At 53.8% G+C, this 6,994-nt stretch overlaps 1 pseudogene; it reads left to right on the forward strand.

The window, feature by feature from the left end:
• Window positions 1-1,821: 1,821 nt before the first annotated feature.
• LOC143023947 (uncharacterized) lies at window positions 1,822-6,125 on the forward strand (annotated as a pseudogene).
• The last annotated feature ends 869 nt before the right edge of the window (window positions 6,126-6,994 follow it).

Consider the following 6,994-nt stretch of genomic DNA (forward strand, 5'->3'; position numbering starts at 1 on the left):
CGTCCCGGTAGGCAGGTGTCCAGTCCCTGGTCACCCCAGCGTCCCGGTTGGCAGGTAACTGTGTGTTTGAGGGTGTGCCTTTGGTGTATTTGACTGAATACATGTGTAATGCCTGTATGAGTGATTGTATGTTTGACTGGCTGAGTACATGCTTGAATGCTTGTGAATGTTTGAAGTGAATGGAGTCCTGGTCACCCCAGCGTCCCGGTAGGCAGGCGATCGTTCCACGGTCACCCCAGCGTCCCGGTTGGCAGGTGACAAGGAGTTGCCCCAGCGTCCCGGTAGGCAGGTGTCCAGTCCCTGGTCACCCCAGCATCCCGGTAGGCAGGTAACTGTGTGTTTGAGGGTGTGCCTTTGGTATATTTGACTGCATATATGTGTGAGTGCCTGTATGAGTGTTTGTATGTTTGACTGGCTGAGTGCATACTTGAATACTTGTGAGTGTTTGAAGTGAATGGTGTCCTGGTCACCCCCAGCGTCCCGGTAGGCAGGCGATCGTTCCATGGTCGCCCCAGCGTCCCGGTTGGCAGGTGACAAGAAATTACCCCCGCGTCCCGGTAGGCAGGTGTCCAGTCCCTGGTCACCCCAGCGTCCCGGTAGGCAGGTAACTGTGTGTTTGAGGGTGTGTCTTTTGGTATGTTTGACTGCATACATGAGTGCCTGTTTGAGTGTTAGTATGTGTGACTGGCTGAGTGCATGTTTGAATGCTTGTGAGTGTTTGAAGTGAATGGTGTCCTGGTCACCCCAGCGTCCCGGTAGGCAGGCGAATGTTCCACGGTCGCCCCAGCGTCCCGGTTGGCAGGTGACAAGAAATTACCCCCGCGTCCCGGTAGGCAGGTAAATGTGTGTTTGAGGGTGTGTCTTTTGGTATGTTTGACTGCATACATGAGTGAGTGCCTGTATGAGTGTTTGTATGTGTGACTGGCTGAGTACATGCTTGAATGCTTGTGAATGTTTGAAGTGAATGGAGTCCTGGTCACCCCAGCGTCCCGGTAGGCAGGCGATCGTTCCACGGTCACCCCAGCGTCCCGGTTGGCAGGTGACAAGGAGTTGCCCCAGCGTCCCGGTAGGCAGGTGTCCAGTCCCTGGTCACCCCAGCATCCCGGTAGGCAGGTAACTGTGTGTTTGAGGGTGTGCCTTTGGTGTATTTGACTGAATACATGTGTGAGTGCCTGTTTGAGTGTTAGTATGTGTGACTGGCTGAGTGCATGTTTGAATGCTTGTGAGTGTTTGAAGTGAATGGTGTCCTGGTCACCCCCAGCGTCCCGGTAGGCAGGCGATCGTTCCACGGTCGCCCCAGCGTCCCGGTTGGCAGGTGACAAGGAGTTGTCCCATCGTCCCGGTAGGCAGGTGACCAGTCCCTGGTCACCCTAGCGTACCGGTAGGCAGGTAACTGTGTGTGTGAGATTGTGTGCCTCTTGGTGTGTTTGATTGCATACATGTGTGAGTGCCTGTATGAGTGTTTGTATGTGTGACTGACTGAGCGCATGTTTGAATGCTTGTGAGTGCTTGCAGTGAATGGAGTCCTGGTCTCCCCAGCTCGGCTCGGGCCTGGGCTCGGGCTCGGGTCTGGGCTCGGGCTCGGGGTCGGGCCTGGGCTCGGACTCGGGTCTGTGCTCGGACCTGGGCTCGGGCCTGGGCTTGGGCTCGGGCTTAGTCCTGGGCTCGGTCTCGGGCCTCGGTTCGGGCTTGGGCCCCGGCTCGGGCTTGGGCTCCGGCTCGAGCTTGGGCCCCGGCTCGGGCTCGGGCCTGGACCTGGGCACGGTCACGGGTTCGGGCCTGGGCTCGGGCTTGGGCTCGTGGTTGGGCCTGTGCTCGGGCATGGGCTCGGGCTCGGGTCTGGGCTCGGGGACGGGCTCGGGCCTGGGCTCAGTTCCGGGCCTGGGCCTAGCCTCGGGCTCTTCCCCGGGCTTGGGCTCGGGCTCTTGCCCGGGCTCGGGCTCAGACCTGGGCTCGGGTCTGGGCTTAGGGTCAGGCTCGGGCCTGGGCTCGGGCTCGGGCTTAGGTCTGGGCTCGGGTCTGTGCTTAGGGTCAGGCTTGGGCCTGGGCTCGGGCTCGGGCCTGGGCGCGGGCTTAGGCTCGATCCTGTGCTCGGGCCTGGGCTAGGGCTCGGGCCAGTGCCTGAGCCCAGACCCGAGCCTGAACCAAAGCCCAGGCCCCAGCCCAGGCCTGAGCCCAGACCTGAGCCCAGGCCTGAGCCCAGGTCTGAGCCCGAGCCCAGGCCCGAGCCCAGGCCCAAGCCCGAGCCTGGGTCCAGGCCCGAGCCCGAGCCCGAGCCCAGGCCCGAGCCCGAGCCCAGGCCCGAGCCCGAGCCCGAGCCCGAGCCCGAGCCCAGGCCCGAGCCCGAGCCCAGGCCCGAGCCCAGGACCGAGCCCGATCCCAGGCCCGAGTCCGAGCCTAGGCCCCGAGCCCAAGCCCGAGCCCAGGCCCGAACCCGAGCCCAAACCCAGGCACAAGCCCGAGCCCAGGCCCAGGCCCGAACCCGAGCCCAGGCCCGAGCCCGAGTCCGAGCCCACGCCCAAGTCCGAGCCCAGGCCCGAGCCCAGGACCGAGCCCGAGCCCGAGCCCAGGCCCGAGCCCGAACACGAGCCCAGGCTCGAACCCGAGTCCGAGCCTGTACCCAGGCCCAAGCCCGAGCCCAGACCTAGGCCCGAACCCGAGCCCAGGCCCGAGCCCGGGCCCAGGCCAGCGCCCGATCTCAGGCCCGATCCCGAGCCATGGCCCTAGCCCAATCTCGAGGCCAGGCCCGCTCCCGAGCCCAGGCCCGAGCGTGAGCCCGAGCCCGAGCGTGAGCCCGAGCCCATTGTTATTATTATTATTATTATTATTATTATTATTATTATTATTATTATTATTATTATTATTATTATTATTATTATTATTATTATTATTATTATTATTATTATTATTATTATTATGTTACCATTATCAGCATTATATTATTATTATCATTATCATTATTACAACTATTATTATTATTATTATATTATTATTATTATTATATTATTGTTATCATATCTTTATTATTACTATTATTATTATTATTATTATTATTAATTATAATTATTATTGTTATTATTATTATTATTATCATTATTATCATTATTATTACTATTATTATTATTATTATTATTATTATTATTATTATTATTATTATTATTATTATTATTATTATTATTATTATTATTATTATTATTATTATTATTATTATTATTATTATTATTATTATTATTATTATCTATATAATAATACGATAGCGTGTGTGTTATTTATTTATTTTGTGTGTCACGCTTACATCAAAAGCAACGAATATTAGGACAGAAAAAGAAGAGCATATTCAGCTTTCTGTATTACTGAGGCCGGGGTCTTATACGGGTGCACAATTCCATTGTATCTTATCACAATAGAATCAGGGGATATACACGGGTACAATATACTCGTATCACCAATTTCGTTCCTTTTCTATTTTCTCAAGTAAAAATACCTTTGCTGAGTAGTAGCACCATTTACAGACCCTTCACAATACATGTAAATAGTATTATTCTCTAGTAGTGTATTGACTTTTCATGTACAATCTATTTCGGTCTATATATGTTGCAGTCACTTTCATTTAACTTGTCTAGCAAATATGTAGGCTATGCGTGGTTGACTGCACACCCATGAGTATACATGTAGCTTATGTGTTTATGTGCCTTCACACAGTATCTAATTCAGCGAGGCGTCAGGAATTTTCAACTGGGACTTGCGCCTCCTTTGGGAAAAGAAAACAACATCAGGAAATTCTCTAATTATATTTCTTATTCTCTTAACGAGAGCATGGTCAAATATCGAGAAATTGATAAAAAAAAAGCAAAAGTATTGCCTTATAACTTTAGTTTTCTATAGTCTCTCATAGCGCCGCTCACCATTTTCTGTACTTGTTGACCTCTTTCCATATCCTTCGGAAGCCTTGGGACGGGAGGTGTGAACACATCCTGGACCTGTAGACTGCTCGTTGGTGACTGGTGAGCCCCGTTCTCTCCCAGTCTTCTGCACACGTCCGTGGTAATAGCTGCTCTTTTCTCACATTCATTCAATCAAGGCTATTCCACTTGTTATATTTACCTAAAAATAGTAAATAGCTATTAGTTTATTGGTGAATTGAAATCCGTTTGTATTTCGTCAGTAGTTAGTTGTGGTGTTTATGATCATGTATAATTGTAGTCACTAGCAGTGTCTACGATTTTTTTTATTACTTGAGGACAAAACATCCTGCTCTTGAAGACAAGACCAACGTTTTCCTTGAAAAAAAGAGAGGAAAAAACGACCAAGAAGAAGAAAATCCTTGAACCATACTAAAATGGACGGTGCTGGGTTATTTCGACAACAAACTTCAAAGTTTAATGACGCTTCCTGTGAGATTGCCATGTTGACTGCAAAGAGCAAGAATCATAACATCGGAGAATCTCTCATAAAACCAAGTCTACTTCGTCCAGCAAAACTCGTTCTGGAGAAAGAGTGCAAACAAGCTTTCCCAGAATTCACCATCAAACTATACAGTCAAGGAAAGGATCGATGAATTGTCTCAAGAAACCAAAGATTAAATTCTCGACCATTCTCCTGTTTTTGCCATCCAATGTAACGAAACGACCGACATCGCCCAGTGTTCTTACCTACTGGTGTATGCTCGTTTCGTGTTAGGCAACTGTGTAAAAGAGGAAATGCTATTATGGCACCCAATGAAATGTTGTACAAGAGCAACAGCTATTTTTCATGATGTATCAAACTTTTCGGGAAACAAACTTTGGTGGAGTTCGCTGCTGGTATGGGTGTGTGCAGATGGAGCTCCAGCCATGCTTGGTCTGCAGACTGGATTCATCACAAGGGAGAAAGAAAAAAAAAATCCACCTGTTGTAGTTACATACTGCATCCTTCGTTGTGAAACCTTAAGTGTTGAAATAAGGGACCTCTTTAACATGACTGTCAAGGTCCTCAACTTGACCAAGTGTGGAGCCTAAACAGTCGTCTTTTCAAACTGTTGTGGAAAGATATGGAATCTGAAGATGAAGCCTTGATTTTTCACACGAACGGACGATGACTCTCAAGGGGGAATAGGTTTGGACAACTTTATGAACAACGAGAAGTAGCAATATTTCTAGATTCTCATCTGGAGGTAGGGCTCCACGACAAGTTCGGGTTCGGGCCTGGGCCTGGGCTCGGGCTTGTGCCTGGGTTCGGGCTTGGGCTCGGGTTCGGGCCTGGGCTCGGGCTTGGGCTCGGGGCCTGGGCTCGGGCCCGGTCCTGGGCTCGGGCCTGAGCTCGAGGTCGGGCGTGGGCTCGGGTCGGGCCTGGGCTCGGGCTCGGGCCTGGGCTCGGGCCTGGGTTCGAGCTTGGGCTCGGGCTCGGGCCTGGGCTCGGGCTCGGGCCTGGGCTCGGGCCTGGGCTCGGGCTCAGACCTGGGCTCGGGTCTTGGCTCAGGCCTGGGCTCAGGTCTGGGCTCAGGCCTGGGCTGGGGCCTGGGCTGGGGCCTGGGGTTTGGTTCAGGCTCGGGTCTGGGCTCAGGCATTGGCCCGAGCCCTAGCCCAGGCCCGAGCACAGGCCCGAGCCTAAGCCCGCGCCCAGGCCCGAGCCTGAACCCTAAGCCCGAGCCCGAACCCAGGCCTGAGCCCGAGCCCGGGCAAGAGCCCGAGCCCGAGCCCGGGGAAGAGCCCGAGGCCAGGGCCAGGCCCAAACCTGAGCCCAGGCCCGAGCCAGTGCCCGAGTCCAGACCCGAGCACAGGCCCTAGCCCAGACCCGAGCCCGAGCCCAGGCACGAGCCCAGGCCCGACCACGAGCCCAAGTCCGAGCCCAGGCCTGAACCCGTGCCCGTGCCCGTGCCCGTGCCCAGGACCGATTCCGAGCCGGGGCCCAAGCCCGAGCCGAGCCCCGAGACCGAGCCCAGGACTAAGCCCGAGCCCAAGCGCAGGTCCGAGCACAGACCCAAGCCCAGGCCCGAGCCCAGGTCCATGCACAGACCCGAGTCCGAGCCCAGGCCCGACCCCGAGCCCGACCCCGAGCCCGACCCCGAGCCCGAGCCCAGACCCGAGCCCGAGCCCAGGCCCGAGCCGAGCTGGGGAGACCAGGACTCCATTCACTGCAAGCACTGACAATCATTCAAACATGCACTCAGTCTAACACACAGATACCTGACAACCGCGACGCTGGGGTGACCAGGGACTGGACACCTGCCTACCGGGACGCTGGGGCAACTCCTTGTCACCTGCCAACCGGGACGCTGGGGGCGACCTTGGAACGATCGCCTGCCTACCGGGACGCTGGGGTGACCAGGAAATCCATTCACTTCAAACACTCACAAGCATTCAAACATGCACTCAGCCAGTCACACATACTAACACTCATACAGGCACTCACTCATGTATGAAGTCAAACATACCTAAAGGCACACCCTTAAACACACAGTTACCTGCCTACCGGGACGCTGGGGTGACCAGGGACTAGACTCCTGCCTACCGGGACGCTGGGGCAACTCCTTGTCACCTGCCAACCGGGACGCTGGGGCGACCGTGGAACGATCGCCTGCCTACCGGGACGCTGGGGTGACCAGGACACCATTCACTTCAAACACTCACAAGTATTCAAGCATGCACTCAGCCAGTCACACATACTAACACTCATACAGGCACTCACACATGTATGCAGTCAAATATACCAAAGGCACACCCTCAAACACACAGTTACCTGCCTACCGGGACGCTGGGGTGACCAGGGACTGGACACCTGCCTACCAGGACGCTGGGGCAACTCCTTGTCACCTGCCAACCGGGACGCTGGGGCAACCGTGGAACGATCGCCTGCCTACCGGGACGCTGGGGTGACCAGGACTCCATTCACTTCAAACACTCACAAGCATTCAAGCATGCACTCAGCCAGTCACACATACAAACACTCATACAGGCACTCACACATGTATGCAGTCAAATATACCAAAGGCACACCCTCAAACACACAGTTACCT

This window comes from Oratosquilla oratoria, unplaced genomic scaffold, assembly GCF_046742065.1.
Source record: "Oratosquilla oratoria isolate Oo_2021 unplaced genomic scaffold, ASM4674206v1 SCAFFOLD72, whole genome shotgun sequence".
In the NCBI taxonomy this organism is placed as follows: domain Eukaryota; kingdom Metazoa; phylum Arthropoda; class Malacostraca; order Stomatopoda; family Squillidae; genus Oratosquilla; species Oratosquilla oratoria.